Source organism: Dipodomys ordii, unplaced genomic scaffold (genome assembly GCF_000151885.1).
Source record: "Dipodomys ordii isolate 6190 unplaced genomic scaffold, Dord_2.0 Scaffold127, whole genome shotgun sequence".
Taxonomy (NCBI): Eukaryota; Metazoa; Chordata; class Mammalia; order Rodentia; family Heteromyidae; genus Dipodomys; species Dipodomys ordii.
In genome coordinates, this window is record NW_012267343.1 from 641,987 (window position 1) to 664,454 (window position 22,468).

Sequence of the window (22,468 nt, forward strand, 5' to 3'; positions counted from 1 at the left end):
ACAATCCTCCCATTCTCCATCTCTGGAGTAGTTGGGATTACAGATGTGGGCCATTGTATCCAGCCTACATTGACATTTTTTAGAGGAAGGTATCTCTTTGTGCTTTTTTATTGTTATTTAAAAATGATGAACAGAGGGTCTTTGTGCTTTCTTACATCAAGTTTACATAGCTATCAACTCACAAGGCCATTTACTAAGTAGCCACTTATGCCAGTATAGTAGAATAGGAAGAGAGATGAGTTTGTGAACTCTGAGAACTCATTGTTTGTGCAAATGATTTTCATACAACTAGTGCTTGTCCACTGTGTTGTATAAATAACACAGAGACATGGGGGTCAGGGATCAGGAGCTCAGAGTTTGAGCTCAACTGTAACTAAATTTAAATTCTGGCTCCACCAAATTGTTAGACATTTCACTTTAAGAAAGCTAGCAAGTTAACTTAATTTTTAGCTTCTCATTAACTTCTTCTAAAGCAGTATAATAACACTGCCTGCTTCATAAAGTACCTTTGAATGCATGTGCTTTAGAATGCTTAGTGTTTTATCCAGCATACAGTTGAGAATCAGTCAAAAATAACTGTCATTGTTTGCATCCATTTTCTATTCGATCCTCACAGTTGCTTTATAAAATAGATTATTGTTACCATTTGACAGATGTTTTATGAGCATTTGAGACCATTTAGTAGAATATTATTAAAATGTTGGGTTTTATTAATGTATGTAAAAGGACTTCAAATCAATGTAAAATGCCATGCAGATGGAAAAGGACTGTCACTCTCCGGGAAGGCTTACACCCAAACTCTTGTCTGCATTTAGGAATGTCACTTCGAGAATTAAAAATCATATATCATGAGACTGGGAGAAATAACTTAGCATGTCAGAAAAGAAGGAAGCAGAGAAAGAATTGCAAATATTTAACAATCATCTCTAGGTATTGCTACCATGTTTTAAAAGTCCATATATATGAATACAAGACGTGTTCAAGCAATTTTTGTATAGTCCTCTTCCTGTCTGCCTTTAACGGCTGGGTTTAATCCTTTCAACATACTGTGGTAGACCTGCGGGGAGGTTTAAGGGTCTCTCCTTCTACCTCAACCTCGCGTATATTTCTCTACATTATCTCACCTGCAATTCTCCAGGCAAGGAGACCTAAATGAGTCAGCCATGGTGTTTAGTATTCGCTCTCCACAGTACTTACAGACCACACCATTCATATTACTACCGCAAGTTGCTTTCTTAAAAGTGACCAGTATATTTGGAGAGGATTTTGTTGGTTGTTTGTTTTTGAGACTTAGTGTCTTAGTTAGGTCTTAGATAGCTAGTTTTCCCCAAGCAAGGAAGGCATCGTTTCTTTGAATCCTCTTGAATTTATGTCCTAAAGATCCTTGGTTCTTCATTCTCTCTACCTTTATCAGTTTTGTCCAGGCTACATCATCTGTAGTTTGGGGCTAACAATCTCATAATTTATTTTCTCCCCACCTACTCTTACCCCTATCCATCTTATTCTCCACCTAGTAGCCAGGGTGATGGTTTCAAAACTCACTTCTAACTGAGGTAAATTCATGCCAGCAGTGTTTCTGTGGCTTATCATTTTCCCTTAGGATAAAGATCAAAGGCTGTGCATTATCTAGTTTAAAGCAACAGTTCTCAAACTGTGGACCTCAGGCTCCCAGTGTTCCCCAATATTTTGCCACGGTATCTAAGAGATCAAAACTATTTCCGTGACCATAGTACTTTTTCTGTGTACTAACTTCACCATTGAGAGTTTGAAAGTAATGTTGCCTCCTTAGTAGCAGTTAAAACAGTGTACTGGTAGCCTTTGTATTTTTCAAATGTCACAAACTCTTCACCCGGGCCGGGCGCTATCCCTGTGCTTTTTTTGCTCAAAACTAGCACTCTACCACTTGAGTCACAGCTCAACTTCTGACTTTTTGGTGGTTAATCGGAGATAAGAATTTCATGGACTTTACTGCTCAGGCTGACTTTGAACCTCAGATCTGAGCCTCTTGAATAGCTAGAGTTACAGGTGTGAGCCACCATCGCCCATATAATACTAGACTAATAATTAAAAATTGGAATTTTCAGGAAATTGTCTCTGCTACTAGAGCTTGTTAGCTCACCAATATTTAGAGATGTTTTCTTTTGAGATTGGAGGTGATAAGAAGGAATGAGAGTTTCTGATGATGTATGATGAAATGTGTATCATTTGGAAGATCTGCACAAAGCAGTGTTTTTGCAAATGTCCAACTAATGATGTTTTCAAGCTCTGTATACAGAAATAGATGTGAATACAGAGTAGATGTTAGGATCACTGCCTCCCCGCCCCTCCCTTTTTTGTGTGTGTGCTAGTCATGGTGTTTGAACTCCAGGCCTAGGCACTGTTGCTAAGGGTTTCTTTTTTTGTTTTTGTTTTTCTTTTTCTCAAAGCTAGCACTCTAAGCCACAGCTCCACTTCTGATGGGCCCCACCCCCCTCTTTTTTTGGTGACTAATTGGAGATAAGAGTCTCAAGGAGATGCCTGTCTTGGCAGGCTTTGAACCACGATCCTCAGGTCTCAGCCTCCTGAGTAGCTAGGATTCAAGCATGAGCCACTGGCACCTGGATCCCACTATCTTTTATTAAGACAGTTATGAAGTTTGCAAAACTAAAAGCAGTGTTACTCTTGATATTTTGTTCTATGTTTTGAAAAAGATGGCTTCCATGAAAATATTATTTCCATAGCATATTGTTTTTACTGTTTTGCTGATTTATTGTCTGTTGTAATTTATTACTATTTTTATAAAATTTCCCAGTTAGTAGACATTACTAATAAGAAGGTGTTTTATGTGATAATTCCAAAGATGAGTACAATGTATTACCCCCTCTGTTATATTCTTATATTCCCTTTCCCTTCCCCTCTTTTTCAGTTCATGAGTTTTATACCTATGCATATGTATATATGTATATGAATATTCAATTATATTGCATATATGTGACGTACATGTATGCATAGATAAATCTATGTACTATAAAAGTATATGTAATGTACATTAATCTTCATCACCCCCCCCCCAGTATCAATTTTTTTTTTTTTTGGTCAATCCTGGGGCTTGAACTCAAAGCCTAGGTCCTGTCCCTGAGCTATGTTGCTCAGGATTAGCACTCTACCACTTGAACCATAGTTCTACTTCTGGCTATAGTGGTTAACTTACTGCTGGGACTGGCTTTGAACCATGATCCTCATATCTCAGATTCTGAGTAGCTAGGATTACAGGCATGAGCCAGATACTATTTTTAAACATCCTCTGTTTAGTTGAGAACAAAGCCCTTGAGAGCCACTGACCTAGACCCTGGATATAGAGGCCTAGTGTTCCAGCCCCATCTCACTTTGTGTGTGTGTGTGTGTGTGTGAGAGAGAGAGAGAGAGAGAGAGAGGTGTTAAATATTCTTTATTTGACATTTATACACACACCACACTATAATGTCTTTCAATAAGTAAAAGGCAGATTTCAGAGACAGGGAATTCTAATTAAATTGGCATAGTCAAGACCAAAAATATAGACATTGCTTCCTCATCTTCAACCATTGCTTTTAGCATGCTAATGATCATAAATTGAAACATAGGTTAATTTTGTTTGGTTCTGAAGGGATTTCCCTAGTATTTAAATATGTTCTTATAATTAGCTATATAAATCTGAATATAAAACCAATCTTTGACTGATTTGGAGATGGTATTATTCCCTATCTTGCTGAAAACTTGAACATTACTAAGTCTAGTAATATCACAGAAAGGGAAAACAGTGACTGTATTTTTGTAAGATCATATTCACTTAACTGCAAGCCAGTTTTACTTAAATCAAGACTGTCCAACAAAAATATTCTGTCAGACATTCATGATCTGAATTCTGATGTTAGAGAGCAATTAAATTATGGTATATATTTAAAAGCCATGAGACATTTGTTTTGCAATAAATAAATAAGGTGGTAGCCATTACTCATTTGTAGCTTTTTTGAGATAAGCTATCAAATCTGCTCTTTTTTCCTTCCTCTTAATACCAGTGAAGATCATTTTTGTCCCAGGGATGTACTTTTGGGGATTCTCTAAATACTCCATCAGGGTATCCTCTCCCCAAATGATGCCTTTGTTCTTGTTGGCATCTGTGTAAGTGAATCCAGCTGCTTGACCTGTCTTCTGACCAAGCAGACCGTGGAGATTAGGCCCAGTCTTGTGCTTGCCTCCCTTTTCAACGGTGTGGCACTGGGCACACTTCTCAACAAAAATCTTCTTGCCTTCCTCAACATCATCCATTTTAAATTTGCTCTTTCGTCACTATCACAAGAAAGATGACCACTCAGAAGCCAGATATCCTATTCTCTCCACATGACTCTTAATCTTCCCAGAATCCCCCCAAACTGCCACCATCCGTTATCCAAGCCTGCACGCAGTGATGCTTTTGCCCCCAGTCCCCAGTTTTTCTTTCACTATCTCTGCTCTCTCTTGCCAGCGTAGCCCGGGAAAGCCTGCTCTTTGCCCACATCTATTGTATCTGCTCACATCCCCTCTCTCTGGAGACTATATTAATATATTTCTTAATGATTTCTTCCTTCGGATTTAAATTCTCATTATGTCCCGCCTTTATCATTTCCCCTGGGAACCTATTTTACAAGCGCCGCCTCCTCTACTGTCTGTTGTGTTATATTAATCACCACCTGTCCAATATAAGAAAAAAGAAAAACTGACATTTTCAATGCAAAGGCAGCCGGTTGATCAGTCTTTTTCCCTAAGATTTCATTAATTTTTAAGGGAGGGTCTCGCATATCTCATTACAGCTCCATTATAATTTACTTTTTACCCCCAGCCCAGGAAGGAAAGCATCTGCACGGTGTTATTAGTGGGGCAGATCTTCCTGTCTCTTGGCAGTTAGAAATCCTGGAAGTGTGTGCTTGGTTTTTATATCTGCCAAACTTTCCATTTTTATGGAACCTTGTCTTTTCTCTGAGCTCCAACCCCTTGAAGTGTAAACTCAGACCTCACCTATCTTCAGGAATTAGATTTTCCTTTGAAAAAAAAATGGGTTATCTAGATCTATCAGCCTGCCCCCATAGTACTATGAAAGATTTGATGGGATTTTCTTTTTGAACCATTAAGAGGGCTTTGTAAAAGCACAGGCTATTGGAGCTGTGGTCGAAGAGGTCTGGATGTGTGTAAAATGTCTCTGGTGCTAATGGTCCTTGGAGCTTCAGCCCTTCTCTGGACCTGGTTTTCCCATTTGTGAGATGAATGGTCAGCTGTTTGCTAACATTCAACCTGCTCTACAACTCTAACCCAATTGCATCTTGACAAACCAGCCTATTCTTGGTACCTAGGATGGAGCAAATGCAGGAGAAATCTCAGCCTGGGCCTCCAGAGAGTTCAGTGTTCTTAGAAACAAAATGTTTTGATGCACAAACCCCTTAGATGCAATATGGAGTGATATCCATCATATAGATGTGTATCTATACATATGTATTTATTTACACATATATACATATCAAATGTCCATTTTGGGCCAGGATCCCTAGAGCCTCCTGTGGTGTGATGGAGACAAGTGAAGAAAGGGTATAAATGGCAACTCTAAAGAAGTCATTACCTGGCTCATGCCTGCAATCCTAGCTGTTCAAGAGGCTTTGCTCTAAGGATCACTGTTCAAAGCCAGCCCATGCAAACAAATCGTTGAGATTTATATCTCCACTTAACCAACAACAACAAGTAGCCAGAAGTGTAGGTCAAGTGGTAGAGTGCCAGCCTTGAGGGTTAGGAAGGGACTCACAGGCTTGCAATGTAGCCAAGTAGGACATACAGCTCACTGGGCTCCACAGCTCACTGGCAGGACACTGGTTGAAAGCAGAGCAAGAACAAGATGCCTCAAAGCTAGTGGGCAGGAGTTGGGCAGGCCGTTCAGGATGAGAATGTTGACAGCATCCAAAGATAGACTTGAGGAAGCCTTGCTGAAAAAGATAATCTATTATCTAAATTATGTTCCTCAATGAAAATACAGCAAGAACCAAGAGAGGTCAGAGTGTGTGCTGAACCTGTTGAGAAACGCTGGAAAGAAGGCCCAGAGAGAGAGGAGCCACAGGTGGCACCCAAATTCCTTTGCCAATAGTGCAGAGACCATGGCTCCTCCAAGAGATGGGCAGATGACCAACATGTGAGCTGGTGGCATTGTCTGGCGATGGAAGCCTGCTCTTCCTATTGGCCCACTGTAATTGTTGCACACAGGCAGGCTCCCAACTTTGAGCAAGCTGTTGAAATAGTTCAGCATTTCAGCTCTGTGAGAAACTGGGACTTGAGTAGTCGATATCTCCTGGAAAGTCAGGGGGTGGTACAGGAGGAAGCAACTTGAAAACGTATCACACCTCCTCAAACAAGAAGCCCAGTCATGCAGTGGCTAATTTTAACTTCTTAGCCATACAGCTTCCCCAGTCTTCCATGTGGGAGGGGTCTGCTTGTCCGCCAAGAGCTGGAAGGACATGGGGCAGCCTGGTGCCATTAGCAAGTGATCTCTGCCTCAAGCGCATTAGATTATGACTGAGGCTCTCAGGGTTTGACAAATAGGACAGCTGCCACTCAGGCAATTTCCCAGTGAATGGCTGAGCCAGGTGAAGTAGGAAGATAGCTGCCCTGGCTGAACGGGGAAAGCTAATACTAATCATTAGGTCTTTGAACCTTGCCATGTTCCCAATTAATGGCCAAATAAAGTGAAATGAGTAATTAGGTGGATTCTAACCCACTGGCTATGCTGCTCTGCTTGAGTGCCTCCCACTGCCTTACCTTTGAGGCAGAGCATCAATTTAGTCACGGGGAAGAAGGATAGCTGGAGTGTAGGACACTCATAATATTGATAACGACCAGCTACTAAGAGCACTAAATGGACATTTACTAGGTGCCTGACTGGATACTAGAAACTGGCATTGAAGCAATCATCCTCCCAGCGAGGTGTAGATGGTATTTCAGCCCCATCTCAGAGACACAAAGGTCAAGACACTGAATGGGCCAGTGGCCACCAGGACTAACAGGCTGGGTGGAACAAGAGTCATCACTGGAGGATAGGGAGGGGGCTGGGGGCTGGCCCTTCTGATCCTTGGCCCAGGACTCACCTTCGTTGGCTGGCGGGCTCTGGGTAAGCTGCTTCCTCTCTGCAGTAGGCATGCCACACCGGCTGGCATTCTCTGGTGTTAATTGATGGAGGGCTGAGTTGAATTAATTTCGCCAGTCAGTAAACTTGGTCACTTGCTGTTTCTAGGATGGTGGGGCATGATTTCCGTAATTGGTTGCTAAACACATGAACCAATTAGTGTCTGTATGATAGCTGTGGGCAGCTTCCTTATAGAAGGCCTGGACTAAGGATTGTGGAGGAGAGCTAGCTGCTGCTTGAGAACCAAGTGCCCTTCTCACTTCCCTGTGTGATCTGCCCATAATCCACATACCTGGAACAACTGGGAGTGTGGCTTACTCTGCCTCTGCCTCTCACTTGCAGTGCAACCAGAACCTCATTTTCCTCAGAAATACAAATCAGTTGGGTCACCTTGAGGGGGCTTTTCAGGCTCTCAAATCCTGTGAATTTTCTACTTCTTGACCTCTCATTGCCATGTGTATTCCCTGTAAAGGGAGAGCTTTCCAGATGATAGGCATGTGTTTCGCTCCTCACCAAAATGTAAAAGTGAGTCACTTAAAACTGGAAATATCTTTGTTTTTGGTTTTGTTTTTTGCCGGTCCTGGGCTTGACCACAAGGCCTAGATGCTGTCCCTGAGCAGTTTTGCTCAAGGCTAGCACTTTACCACTTTGAGCCAAAGCACCACTTCTGATTTTTGAGTGGTTAGTTGGTGATAAGAGTCTCATGGGGACTTTTCTGCTTGGGCTGGGTTTAAAGCACAATCCTCAGATCTCAGCCTCCTGAGTAGCTAGGATTATAGGCATGAGCCACCAACACCCAGCTTTGTTTTCTTTTTCTTCTTCTTCTTCTTCTTTTTTTTTTTTTTTTTGTATTGGGCTTGAACTCTGGGCCTGGGCGCTGTCCTTCAGCTCTTCAGCTCAAGGCTAGTGCTCTACCACTTGAGCCAGGGTACCACTTCCGGCTTTTTTCTTTTTGCTTATGTGGTGCTGAGGAATCGAACCCAGGGCCTCATGCATGCAAGGTAAGCGCTCTACCACTGAGCCACCTTCCCAGCCCCAAGCTCCTGTTTCTTAAAGCACATCAAGGTTTGAGAGTCATTGGTTTCTCTAGGAAGACCCATACTCAGGCACATGTAAGATACAAAATCTTTCCTGACTGTCTTATCACTTCACTAAAGTCTTTTCTACCATCTCCTACCTCATGCCAATCCTTGCTATAACACTCAAGGATCATTTGTAACTAACAGCCCCGCCTAGCAGCTGCACTTACTTCTTTCTGTTCAGACACTCTTTAGGCTCTGTCTTTGCCTAGCCAACTTCTGTCAGCATCTCATTCATATAAGACAACGTTACCCAGAAATCTCAAGACCTATCTCTTCCTTCAAAACACAGCCCATTCCTATGCTCCTGAAGGACTTTTTTTTTCCTTCTTTCCCATGCTCTTCGTTTACATGCTCTTTTCATCTTTCTGAGAGGAAGGCAGTAGGCCTCACACATCTCTAGCCATGTTCTTCGTTTACATGCTCTTTTCATCTTTCTGAGAGGAAGGCAGTAGGCCTCACACATCTCTAGCTTTCCTTTACCGAAGAGTGCCTAACAATAGGAACTCCATTGATGTAAGTCTTCACATGTACCAATCCAAAAAATCTGGGTCAGAATTTCATGGAGAGATAGTTGATAGAAGATCACGGTGCTGATATTTATCGACTGAAAATAGTAATCACAAAGATCAAATTCCAGGGGAAAATGGAAAGTCAAGATTAAGCCACGGTAAGAAAAGATCTGTTTCCTACCACCTAAGTACATGGATCTTCATTCTGCTTTGTCAGCACCATTTCAAAGACTTTTCAGGACAATGCTGTAGCATGAGGCTCTTTTTTCTCCATTTGCTGAGTGAAGTGACAGAAGGTAGCCCCATAGACAGAGTGTCTACATGAGACTCCCAAATTAACATTCTGAACCTCCAATCTGTTGCTATAGGGAGAAGGGAGCTTATGGAGGCAATTAGACCTTCAAGAACAGGATTAGGGCTAGGTGTGTGGCTCACACCTGTAATCTTAGCTATTCAGGAGGCTGAGATCTGAGGGGTTGCAGTCTGAAGCCAGCCAGGACAGAAAAGTCCCCATGAGTTGTTTATCTCCAATAAACTACTCAAAAAAGCCAGAAGTGGTGCTGTAGCTCAAGTGGTCGAGTGCTAGCCTGGAGCACAAAGAGGCTCAAGGACAGCACCCAAGCCCTGAGTTCAAGTCCCAGAACTGGCAAAAAAAAAATAGGACATTTATAAAAGGGACCTCAGTAAGTTCTCTCCTCATCAGAAACCAGCCAACCATGTTGGCACTGTGATCTCAGACTTCTGAATTCCAGAACTGTGAGAAATGAAGTTTTGTAGATGGTTTTCCCACCATAGCAGCCCCAACTGACTGCCTATTGACCCACAACCACGTCTATCAGATGCCAAAGTTCTTGCCCCAGCCTTGAAGAGAAAGAGTGGCTGAAGCAGCACAGTGGCAAGCAAGAGAAGGGACAGGCTCTGCTGGGCTCGGCTCAGTGGCTGGCTGCTCTGCCCCCACTCTGTGACATGGTCCCAGCCACACCTCCTTCCCCTCCCCCCCCCTCGCCACCCCGCCCCCTTCAGATCTCCAGCCTGGGCCATAGGGAGGGTAAAAACTCCATCTCAGAAAGCTCAGGAACCTTCCTGCTGAGACATCCTTAACCAATGCCTGGCATCCAGCTGTTCTTACCATCCTAGAGTTGGTGTGAGGAAAAGAAAGCAATTAATAGCCAGGCATCAGGGCTGGGAAGGTGGATCAGTGGTAGAACGCTTGCCTTGCATGCTTGAGGCCCTGGGTTTGATTCCCCAGCACCACATAAGCAAAAAGAAAAAAAAAGCCGGAAGTGGTGCTGTGGCTCAGGTGGTAGAGCGCCAGCCTTGAGCTGAAAGCTCAGTGCCCAGGCCCAGAGTTCAGGCCCACTACCGGACCCCCCCCCAAAAAAAAATAGCCAGGCATCAGTGGTGGCTCATGCCAGTAATCCTAGCTACTAAGGAGACTGAGATCTAAGTATTGCAATTCAAAGCCAGCACAGGCAGCAAAGTCTGTGAGACTCTTATCTCCAATTAACCACCAGAAAACCGGAAGTGGTGCTGTGGCTCAAGTGGTAGAGTGCTTGCCTGGTGTTAAAGAGCTGAGGGTTCAGCACAGAGTTCAAGCCCCAAGTCTGACAAAAAAAGAGGGGAGGGGAAGGAATTAATGAATGGGAATGTAATGAATGGGAATTAAGGAATGTAAATGATGTGGCATTGAACAGGAAAAGGGAGAAGTGGTCTTCAGATAGAAGCAATGCATATGTACCAAGGAGCCCAGGGGAGATGGCCTGTGCCCCCTTATCCTGGCACCTGGCCTGCTTGCAATGGCACATGGGCAGTACAGGGCCTTCTCCAGGGTCAGTCCTGGCCATGGCCCTCAGACCCCCACCCTTCTGAAGCTGAGATTCTTTACATCTAGGAATCCTAGCTGCCTCCCGGCAGGCAGGCAGGTGTGAAGTGAAGGGAAACTTCAAAGTGTATGTCAGGATCCTCTTCTGGCCCCAAAGATTAAAAACTCCCTCGAGAGACAGAATAACCTCAGAGCCCTCACGTAGGTAAACTGGCACCTTTTTGAGAGGAACACAGTACCTGGAAAAGATTGATATGACAAGATTTGTCAGAGCTCTTGTGGCACAAGAGAAGTGAGAAAGAAAAAAGAAAATGAATGCTTTATCTTCTAAAGAGCGAGTCTGTGCCTTTCATCCTGAGATTAAGGCCCTGGACACCCCTCTCTGGTGCTGTTCTTGATCAAAGGTTGGGGTGGAGAAGGGCAAGGGGAGCATCCGGACATTCATTCATTCATTCCACAAACCTATCCTGATCAGACACTGTTCCAGGTGCTGGATTAGGCTCTGTGCACAGATCAATTCAAAAGATCAGTCCTGGCCATTGAGAGACACATAATGTGGTTGAGAGTCATCATGGGAAATGAGCCTATGAGAGACCCAGGGAGGAACTGCCTGTCACTTGGCCTAGGAGTGACCAAGGGCTTCACCAAGGACAGAACCTCTGAGGCTGTAGGATGAATTGTTGTTCACAAGAGGGGACATCATCTGGGAAAACACCCCAGGCCATGAACAGGCCCAATAATGTGTCCAGAAAATGAGAGTCTGATCAAAGGGTGAGGTAGGCAGGGAGGAACTGAAAGGCTGGGAAATTCTGGAGACCAATCAGTTGGAGGTTTTGCCCACCCAGCCCAGGGGCCTGGAGTTACCACGTGGGGCTCTGAGGAGCTGCCTGAGTCACCTTCATTGAAGTTTTACATCCCTTCCCCCTCCCCCCCCCCACACACACCATGGAGCTTGAGCCTCAGGAAAAACAAGACACATTCTCTGTCTCATTCTTTAGCACCTCGGTCTTTCCTTCAAAAATGTCATGGCAGAAAATTGGGCTGAATTTCTGCCAGTGATATTAGAGGTCTATAAAAGGAGCCATTCACAGGAGAAATGAAGAGCCAGCCGCCCGCGTCCTGTTTCTCCCCTTCTCCTTGCTGCGAGGAGAGAAAATTCTGGTAATAAGACCCAGAGAGTTAGATTCAAATAGGTTGCAAAGAAACAAAAATCAATAGTTTGCAATTTGGTTTATCATATAGAACCCCCCCAAAACTGGAGCTCCTAAGCCCTCGTGACAAATGACAGTTTTCGGGGACAGTTAAGATGTCTCTCACAAGCTGGAAGAAATTTCCAGAATGAATTTTAGATGATAAAGGTAGCTAGGTTTGATGATTTTTTTTTTTTGTTTTCAGCTCAGATTTTTTTTTAAGCTTGTTATTCCCCCCAGGTATTTCTGCAGGAAATGGCCATTTCTTTTTCTTTTTCCTTTTTCCGTCCTCTTTCTAGAAATGCTCAATTTCACTCTGACCTCTGCACTTCCATCAGGCCTGTCCCATAGTTGTTTTCGCCACCTGTCACTTTGATTTTATTTCCAGACTCCTTGTCCACGGAAACCTGGCTCGCCCCTCCTCATCTCTTTACAATGCCGCAGTCTTTCGTGTTCCTTCCAGACAGAGGGTGGAAGCTTCTCAAAATCTCCTAACTCTGCGTTTACATAAGGTTAAAAGCAGCCCTCAAAGGCCACGCGTAGGCCTCAGGAACTAGTTGCAAAGCCGGGCTGTAGTCTTTGCCCTCTTCCTCGGCTCCTGCAATAAATTGTGCAGGGTGACAGGGCATTTGAACATCCAGACATCCAAGACTCAGATGAAGTGACATCACAGCATGCTGAGCACTGACACATGCCAGGCCCTGTGAATCGGGGGACAGGAGGGAAGGAGAGAGTAACTCCAAGATAGACTTCATGCAAAGCTAGTTACTTCTCTAGCATAAAAGCAAATGCCACTAAGGAGGAATGTTTTGGTTTTATTTTTTGTTTTCATTTGAGGTTGAAAACTAGTCTCACCTCCCTGAGAGCCACAGAGAGGTGGTGTGATGTTGGAAGGAAAGTTCTAGCTCTAGCCAGGCAGAACAATGTTGAAACCTGTGTAACTTTTGCAATCCTGTGGAAGCAGAGTAAGCCTCTTACTCTCCCCAAACCAGGATTTCTGCGCTTCTGAACTAAGAGGCTGTTGGAACTAGGAAAAGCCCCTAGGAAACCAGGTGCCAGTGGCTCATATCTTTAATCCTAGCTAGTTAGAAGGCTGAGAGCGGAGGATCTCAGTTCAAAGCCAGCCTTGAGCAGATGAACTTGAGAGACTCATATTTCCAATTAACCACCAAAAAAGCTGGAAGTGGAGTTATGGCTCAAGTGGTAGAGCACCAGTCTTAAGTAAAAAAGCTGAGGGACAGCCCCTAGGCCCTGAGTTCAAGTTCCAGGACTGGTACACACACAATAATACTAGTAAATTTAGGGTATGTCAGATGATTTGAAAGTGTGGCTTTGGTTGTAATGAAAATGAACGTACTTCCCTGCCCTTATCTATATTTATTGTTTATATTTTATTTTGTGGGTGTTAGAAATTACATGCTAATACCCCTCATCTATTGAGCTCTTAGGGTGTTGAGTTTGGTATAGATTCACACAGGCAGTGAGAATAGATATTGTCTTTTTTATTTTCCCTAAAATCTTCACTTGGCTATGCCTGGACAGGGACCATTGCAGCACTGGCTCACAAATAGGGAGTGTTTGGCAGGGGATGGGGGTAGGGATGAGAGGGGGGTGGGTGGGGACTATTTGGGGTGCTGCTTCAGGGTGAGGCCCCCTCCTAGCTATCCTCACATTGTTACAGGGAATGGCAGAAGCTGCTAGCAGATTTCCAGAATTTTAATTCCTTGTTCTAAGAGAGGAAACATCCAGCCTAGACTTCCGATCTCAAACCTAAGCAGAGGAGGCTCCTCTACGGACTTGGGGGACTGGAGAATGCTTTATGTATCTTTTGGCCCAAATTCAGCTTGCTCCCAATGTGGTTACCAATCTCACACTGTGTTTCACAACCCGAGGACTCCCAGACCCCAAGAACTCCTTCAGGGACTCTAATGAGAAATGAAGCATTAAAAATTCCTCAGTGACTCAGGAGTTGATTAGTGGATGTCAGCCGGAGACAGAGATGATGAGCATAAATGTGCAGAGGCATGGAACTCTTCGGATGACAACATGCTTGTGTTTTACCTTTTAAAATGAGTTTTGAGCCAGGCGCCAGTGGCTCACACCTGTAATCCTAGCTACTCAGGAGGCTGAGTTCCGAGGATCGTGGTTCAAAGCCTGCCCAAGCAGGAAAAGACATGAGACTCATCTCCAGTAAACCACTGGGAAAACCAGAAGTGGTGCTGTGGTTCAAATGGTAGAGTGCTCGACTTGAGCTGAAGAGCTGAGGGACAGCACTCAGGCCCAGAGTTCAAGCCCCACGACCAACCAATAAAAGAAAAAAAGAAATGAGGTAGTTTTTTTTTTTTTTTGTTTTGTTTTGTTTGTGGTCAGTCGTGGGGCCTGAACTCTGCACCTGGGCACTGTCCCTCAACTCAAGGCTCAAGACTAGCGCTCTCCCATTTGAGCCACAGTGCCACTTTCAGCTTTTATCTGCTTATGTGGTGCTGAGGAATTGAACCCAGGGCTTCTTGCATGCAAGGCAAGCACTCTACCACTGAGCCACCTTCCCAGCCCAAGAAATGAGTTTTGATAAAGTGAAAACAGTAAGATAAAACTCTTGAAGGATGGGTTCATCTAAAGAAATGTACCTAGGGGGTAGCAGTAAGTTGTTTAGTATAGATACAACCATTGTCCTTCCACAGCTGGTTTAAGGACTTCATTCCTAAGATTTTCTTATTGAACTGGGTGCAGTGGCTCATGTCTGTAATCCTAACTACTCAGGAGGCTGAGATCGCAGGATCTCTGTTTGAAGCCAGCCCAGGCAGGAAAGTCCTGAGACTCTTCAATTCACCACCAAAAAGCTGGAAATGGAGTTGTTCAAGCAGTAGAGTGCTAGCCTTGAGTGAACAAGCTCAGGGATAGACAGCACCCAGGCCCTGAGTGCAATGCCCTGTGACCTGCGTAACACACACACACACACACACACACACACACACACTAACACACACACACACACACACACACACACACACACACACACACACACACACACCTTTATTGTAGAGCAGCAGCCGATGTTGTGCTGACTTCCTGGCAGCAAGTGTGCCAAACTCCTGAAAGGTACCATCCCCTCAGCCCATCCCACCAGCTCCTGGACAGCTCTCTGCACTTTCTCCATACTTAGAAGGCCACCAGGACCAGCTTCCCCCTGTGTGGCCCAGGGTCTCTTACTCCCCTCGCCTATCTGCTTTCCTTCCACTGACTCTTTCCCATCCCCTGTTCTCTCTTTTCCTCACCCTCCCTAACTGGAGTGACTCATAACTTGCAATTCTGAAAGCTGAAATTCTCAAGGTGCTGAAAAAGTACACAGAAATAAATCAGCAGGTGCCAGAACTTCTCCTAAGGGGGCCTCAGCACTGGGGAGGGATTACTGAGGTTTAATTTACACAACAGCTGTGCTTCTAAAAGGGCGTGTAAATCAGTCCAGGGGTAATTGAAAGGCAGGAGGGGAGGCGGGAGGGAGAAAAGGTTTCTTAGAGGAATCCTACGGTGAGCTCTTTTGTAAAACAAATCTTAGGATCCCTGCTGGTCAACTCTGAAGACACCACTTCTTGAAGTTTTTCTGACTTGTCCCCACCTCCCCTAAACTAGATTAACTCTTCCTTTATCTGCAAGCCCTCAGGGCATCTTCCTGCCTCTGCTTACCTGCCAGGTGCTGGAAACAGTGGGTGGTACCAAAAAAGTGTGAAATTCATGTTTGTTGAATCAGGGAATTCGAATCAGCTCCTTGAAGGAAAAATAAATCTGGCTTACATCTTCCTTAATGTCCCTAGGTGGGGGGTGGGGGGGGTCTGGAAGGGAGATTGTTCCACTTGGGTGTTCTTTTAGATTGGTCAATAGATATTTTGGACGTGTGAACAACTGAAAACAAAGTAACCCCTGTTAATTTACCCTCTGGTAATCCCTCTGTTAACAAAGATTAAGCTTATTAATTAATGTAAAGATGATTAGAAATGCACTGGCAGAAGTCAAAGCAATTAGGAAGCATAAGGGTGCACTCCAGGTTGTTTGCATATTAGTGGGTGCCCCCCCCACACCCCTGGGCAAAGGGAGTCCTGGACTCTGCCATGGGTAACAGAAATAACTCTCTGTGTGAGCAATCACTCACCTACAAGGTACTGCTTATGTTCATACCACTTATTAGACTGAGGCAATCATGGCCACATTGCGTATCTTGGTATCATAGCAGTGTTCACAGGGGAGTCAGGATCTGTTCCCAGATGCACCTCCTATGGACACAGGGTTCAAATCTTGTCGGGCGCATTTAAGAAGAGGATGTCATCCTTACCTTTAGTTTGCTTAACTAGCCAAGAAAAACTTAGGTGTGGGAATTTGCAAGACAGATGATGAGCTTCCCAGAGATTTGCTTCCTGATACCATCCGTGGGAATGTTCTACAAGTTTATGGGGTTCATCTGGTTCATACTGGGCCAAGCCAACCCAACAGAAAGCTCATCTTCTGTGAGTCTACCACGGTGGAAAACTATGCAGGAAGCACTCATTTTAAATTCACTGTTGTGAAATTCATGTCCCTACCCCCAGCAACTGTGTATTCTTAAAAGTGTTGGCTTGTTATGTATGTAAGTCATCCTTATCTCTGAATTTACAATTCAGTTATCTCTGTGCGTGTGTGCCTGCCACCGTGTGTGCCCACGCACGTGCATGCTGCCAGTACTCAGCCTTGTACGCAGGACCAGGACACTGTCTTTTCACTCAAGGCACTCTACCATTGGAACAACAGCTCCACTTCCAGCTTTTTGCTGGCTAATTGGAGATTAGAGGGTTGTTTTTGTTTTTGTTTTCTGTTGGTCATGGGGACTGAACTCTGGGTCTGGGCACTGTCCCTTCAGGTTAAGGCTAGCACTCTACCATTTGAGCCACAGCTCTACTTCCAGCTTTTTTCTGCTTATGTGGTGCTGAGGAATCGAACCCAGGGCCTCATGCATGCAAGGCAAGCACTCTACCACTGAGCCAACTACCCAGCCCTGAGATTAGAGTTTTATAGACATTTCTGCTCAGGCTGGCTTTGAACCAAGATACTGATCTCCTAAATAGTTAAGATTATAAGCATAAGCCACAGGTACCTGGCTATTACATCTTTTATTTTTCTTTTACTTGTTTCCATCTATGTTAAAGCATTTCTCTATCTTCCATCAATCTACCTATCGTCTATTATCAAATTACCTATCACCTAGCATGTATCACCTATTTATTCACCATTTATCTACTGTCTATCATCTACCTCTCTCCATAATCTATGTCATATTCTTTTCTAAAAGAACACGAATGTTTGTTTTTGTAAATGAGTATTTGAAAGCAATAGTGTCATTAAAAACAACTGTTAATATTGATTTTCTCTAAAGAAATCACAAAAATGCCACCCTTTCAACTTTATAATTGAATGGACTCCCATTTTCTCCACCATTTAAGCTACATTCTCATCTTCATAAAACATGTCAGTTTCATTGGACTTACACTCTTATTGAACATACCATTCATAGAGAAATTCACCTAATTCATAAGTGTGATTGTCAGTGAGTTGGAAGAGCCACACACTGGGACAAGCAAACCCAGGACAAGAAGCAGAACATCCTAAATATTCAAATGCCCTAGGCACTCCTTTTTGCCTCCTCCTCATGGGTAACCCTCACCCTCCTTATTTCTGACACCACGGTGAAATGTATGGGCAGATACCATTGTCCAGTGTGTACTGTATTCTTTTGCATCTGTTTTTTTCACTCAACATTGTGTTGTTGCTATTGATCTGTGTTGTGGAGTTTAGCAGTAATGTATAACCTCTTGTGAATGTGCCATAATTTGTTTCTACACTCTGTGATAGATGGTTTCAGTTATTTCCAGTCTTTAGGGCTACTTCCCATTGTTTGGGGGAACAAATGGGTAATTGAAGAAATGAATGAATGAATGCATGAATGAATTATAGTGCCTCTCTGCACATAGTGACTTGGCTGTGGACACCTCCGGAGCCAGATCCCTCCTTGATCTTGTACAGTCTTACATTGGTCCTTAATGACATTAGCCCTGGACATTAGTCCTTAAGTGACACCATTTGTTCATTCATTTAACAAGCAATGCATTCATTCATTTGGGAATCTGGAGTATATCAGGCACAAAGACGCTTGTCACGCTCATGAACAAATGTTCTAGTGGCACGTAGCCCCCACATCCTCACTCAAGTACTTCAGTGTTTGGCACACACATACAAAAGGGGGGCTAGTTTTCATGCTAGTTTGGCATAGGGGTGCAGGTTCTGCTGCTGCTGCTCTGTTATGGGCCCCAAGCTGAGCACCTGATTGTCTGCTTAAGGGTCTCATATTATTCCATTATACGGGCTTAATTTAATCCAGTGGGCTTTTAAGTGCAATTTATTCCCTGTAGAGCTATAAGAAATTTACATTTAAGATTTAGATATTGTGTTCATTCTTACCCTTAATCTATGTTCATGTCACTAGGGGGCGTAGGCCGCCTCTCCTCCCCTTTCCTATCCCCTGATGGTAAAATGCGCGTAACATAAAATTTACCATTTTAATGAATTTGAAGTGAGTAGTTCAATGTCATTACGTACATTCAAAGTGTTGGGCAGCCATCAATGGGATTATAATTCTATGAGTTACAAACATAGGTATGTTCATGGAGAGTAAAGTCGACTTATGGCAGACAATAGAAAATATGCTTTTGGCTACACATAACTGTAGAACTCAACTAAATTTGGCATAAATAACAAGGAAATGCGTTACCACCCATAAAAAGATGTCAAAGCCAAAGTACCTCAACACTGATAACTTTAGTTGCTTGACACATCTTTTAACACCCTTGGTTTTTTCCCACCCTTTATTCTTCCATCCATACCACAATGGCTCTGTCTTCAGATTTGGCCCACCTCAGTCACAGTCTGGCTTATTAGCATTTCAAGTAGCATTTCCCCAAATAGTAGCATCTCGAGGCAGGGGAAAGAGTACCTTTAAAGAGTCAAGACTCCCTAGTAGATTTCTCGTCACAACCTGTTATGCACAACTGGTCACAGGCTGAACTACAAGTCAATTTTGTCACTACATTTGGCTTAGCCCAATCAGAACCCACCCCTGAGCAGGTCCTGGGCGAGGGTCAGTCTCTCCCAAAGCATATGGCCTTGCGGAAGAGAGGAGGTACTGGTACAGCATTCAAGTTCTGTTAAGTGGAAGGTAGGGGCTGAAGGGCCATCCATCATGCCCGCAGCAGCTTCCCAACCCTGACAGAACGCCGCCTGGTTTCCAAGGAAGAGATATTAACCTGGGGAAGAATTCATTTTGTTTGAATAAAGTCATAAGAATCTGGAGATCCAGTTTCCTAACAATTTTTTTTCCAACCATCGAACTGTCATCACTACAAATCAAACTCTAATGTGGTTAGCCAGCTTCAGAGCTCACCTGTGCCCAGGGTCCCGTCAGACAGACACCCTTGCCTCACTGTTGTTGAACATCTTTTTCCATCGTTGAAGGTTCAGCTCAGAAAACATTTTCTCTGAAAGGCTTTGTGGAATCCCAGAACCATAATGAATTTTTCTCTTTCATTCCACTTTGCATACATCACCCCTATCAAGACTGTTTTTCTTTATTGCTTTGTTTAAGAAATTATTAAAGTAGTGATGCATCCTCCTTGTAAATAATTCAAATAACTTCTGAAGTTTAGAAATTGGAAAGGCAAATCTCAGCCCCGCTCCACTTCCCAGTGATGGCTGCCACCAACCATTTGCTTTCTCTTCCCAATACTTCTCTTAAAATCACTATTGTAATATTAAAACCTGCCAAGACAGACAGATGTGTTTTATTGTTGTTGTAATTTTGAATAAAGGCAGGATGGAGTCTGTACTCTGTGATGTGCTTGTTATTCTGTGATTCACTCTCCTCCCTCGTCAGGACAGTAAGGGCATCTGTCTGCATCTGTAGATCCACATTGTTTCTGCAACCTGCTTACTATTCTAAGTTTGGAGGCTTCCAATTCTTTTCATAACCAATCCCCTGATTGAGTTACTTCCACTTTTCCGCATTTTATGGGGCCCTGTCAGAAATCCCCTTGTGTCTATACACGCCAATATTTCTGCAGGATAGATTCTTAAAAATAAAATTGCTAGGTCAAAGAATCGGTGATTTTAAATTTTGATAGCTGCTGCTGAATTTTATGAGGGTGTTTTGGGGGCCAGCTGCTGCTTGTATAAGATAAGTAATTTCCAGACTAGCAGACTTTATAAACCAATAAAATGTTGAAACACACACACACACACACACACACACACACACACACACTCAAATCGAGGAGATCTAGTAAAATGGCCAACATTTTATTTTTCTACATAACAATATCTTTCAAAAAATCAGATACCGATGATCACCAATTAAATTTGAAATCAGCACATACGTATAATCTAATGCCTGAAATTTATCATGAACAACATGATTTCATAAAGGAATAGACACTGCACATGCACATATTTTTCTTACTTTGCAATAATGGGAGAAGAATCTCATAGCCAGAATTCTTGGCACAGGGTCATTGGCCAGTCTGACCCCTCCCATGGCCACCACCACCACTGGCTGCCTGCTCTGGCTAGGGGAACAGATTTGGCTGTGGGAAGGGTAATGTGGTGGGGAAATAATGAGATGTCATGTGTTGCTGCATGGTCGACTCTACTGTTTTGAGCCCCTGTGGAGAGAGGGTTTGAGGCTGGATCTGATTGACTCAGCCACGCAGGCCCTGAGAACCATTAAGTGGCATGCGCTCCTGGCCCCCAGTCCTTGTCCCACCTCTCCTTGGACTTGCAATATGTTCGAGGGCTGCAAAGCCTCTTGCTGTGTGGCATAGTGCTCAGAAGGGAGGCTTTCCCAGGATGCAGGAAGTGGGGATGGATCCCTGGGGGTCTGTGTGGGAGAGTGAGGACAGGAGAGTGCTGCCTGAGGGAGCGCTGGGGTTGGTTGGCTGGGAGCTCGCAGGAAGGCTGAGTAATCTGTCATGGAGGCAAGAGCCGGACTCTGAGTCTGCAAGGAGCCAAGCAGAGGACACAGAAATAGTAAATGTTTGCACTTAGCATTTTGTCTGACTATATGCTCCTTTATCTTCTTCAGCTTTAATTCCCTGCCCTTGCCCAACCCAAATCTCATAGGTGCTCAGGAAATTTCCTTGTGATAGCATAGGCCCCCTAGCCTGGGGTTTGCCAGATTTTTACTATCAGGCCTGAAAAAAAACATCTTAATCTTAGTTCTTCCATGGTGGCATGCGACTGACTGTAGACAGTACGTTAACAAATAGGTATGGTTGTGTTCTAATTAAACTTTATTTAAAATGAATTCCAGGAAATAGAAACATAACATAGGTTTTTGTTGTTGTTGGTGGTGGTGGTGGTGGTGGTGGTGGTGATGATGGTGTTTGTTTTTGCTTTTTTTTTTTTTTTGAGGAGGCAGATGCAGCAATAGGCAGGTACAATCATTCTATCCAGTCTATGCTATTTAAAAAATAAGCTACATAACTTGTGGGCAAGGATGGGAGGAGAAACTGGGGGAAAGAGAAGAAGGGTGGCATTCTCCCCTCCACCTCCCCCCCACGCCAAAAAAAAGAAATGTACTCATTGCCTGACTTACTACACACACACACACACACACACACACACACACATATATATATATATATAGGTCAGTTGTGGGGCTTGAACTCTGAGCCTGGGCTGGGCTCTATCCCTCAGCTCTTCAGTTCAAGGAGAGCACTCTACCACTTGAGCCGCAGTTTTCTGAGTGGTTTATTGGAGATAAGAGTCTCAGGAGTTTCCTACCCAGGCTGGCTTTGAACCGCCATCCTCAAATCTCAGCCTTCTGAGTAACTAGGATTATAAGCATTAGTCACTAACACTGTATCACTCCAGCAAGCCATTGCATCTTTGGTACCTTCGGATGTATGAGAATGGAGCTAAATGAGGTAGCGCACTGGGACTCAGGTATGGTAGGGGCTGGAAAAGAATCAATTTTAATACTAGATCACACCCCTACAGTATGGCTTCCTCTCCCAAGTCCTGCCCAAGGAATAATGTGAAAGAGGGACGATTTTAAAGGGCTGACAGAATGAAATGCTTGGGACTTTGATTTGATTTCAGCATAAGCACTGGGCAGAGACGTAATGTCCCTGGTCCTCCTTACAGAGCCTTCAGGTGTCAGTTCAGCAGCGTCCTGGTTTTATTACATCCATCACAAGCAGCTTAAGGCTTCTAAAAACACAGTCCAAGACAGATGTTGAGCCTGTCTGGGGATTAGAAATATCCTCTTCCATTAAGCATAAATTAACTTAATCACCAGGTATGAAAGATAAGCAACATAAACAGCATTCCCCGAAGCTTTCATTAAAATTAAAATTCTATTTAAAATTTAGCTTGTATTTTCTAGGACTTGAACCCCTTCAAAGAGATAATATCTGTTGTAAATTTTCACACTGACAGAGTGGCAGAGATGAATTGTGGGGGACAGTGATGTACTATGCAATTTCACTCTGCCTCCTGGTCTTCTTTTTGCCAACAGAGGGATCTGGACATTTTAAAAGAAATAATTAGTCTTAGTATGATTTGGTCTTTGACCACTTCCAGGAGGAGACAGACCAATTCGGGAAAATGAAATTCGAAGTCGAGATTACCAAGGG

At 43.7% G+C, this 22,468-nt stretch overlaps 1 protein-coding gene and 1 pseudogene across 1 annotated transcript in view; one reads left to right on the plus strand and one right to left on the minus strand.

Annotated features, from left to right (window-relative positions):
• Window positions 1-22,468, plus strand: part of Ttll11 (tubulin tyrosine ligase-like family member 11) — a 224,790-nt gene that overhangs the window by 124,233 nt on the left and 78,089 nt on the right. The window lies entirely within an intron of this gene.
• On the minus strand, window positions 3,970-4,293 carry LOC105996143 (annotated as a pseudogene).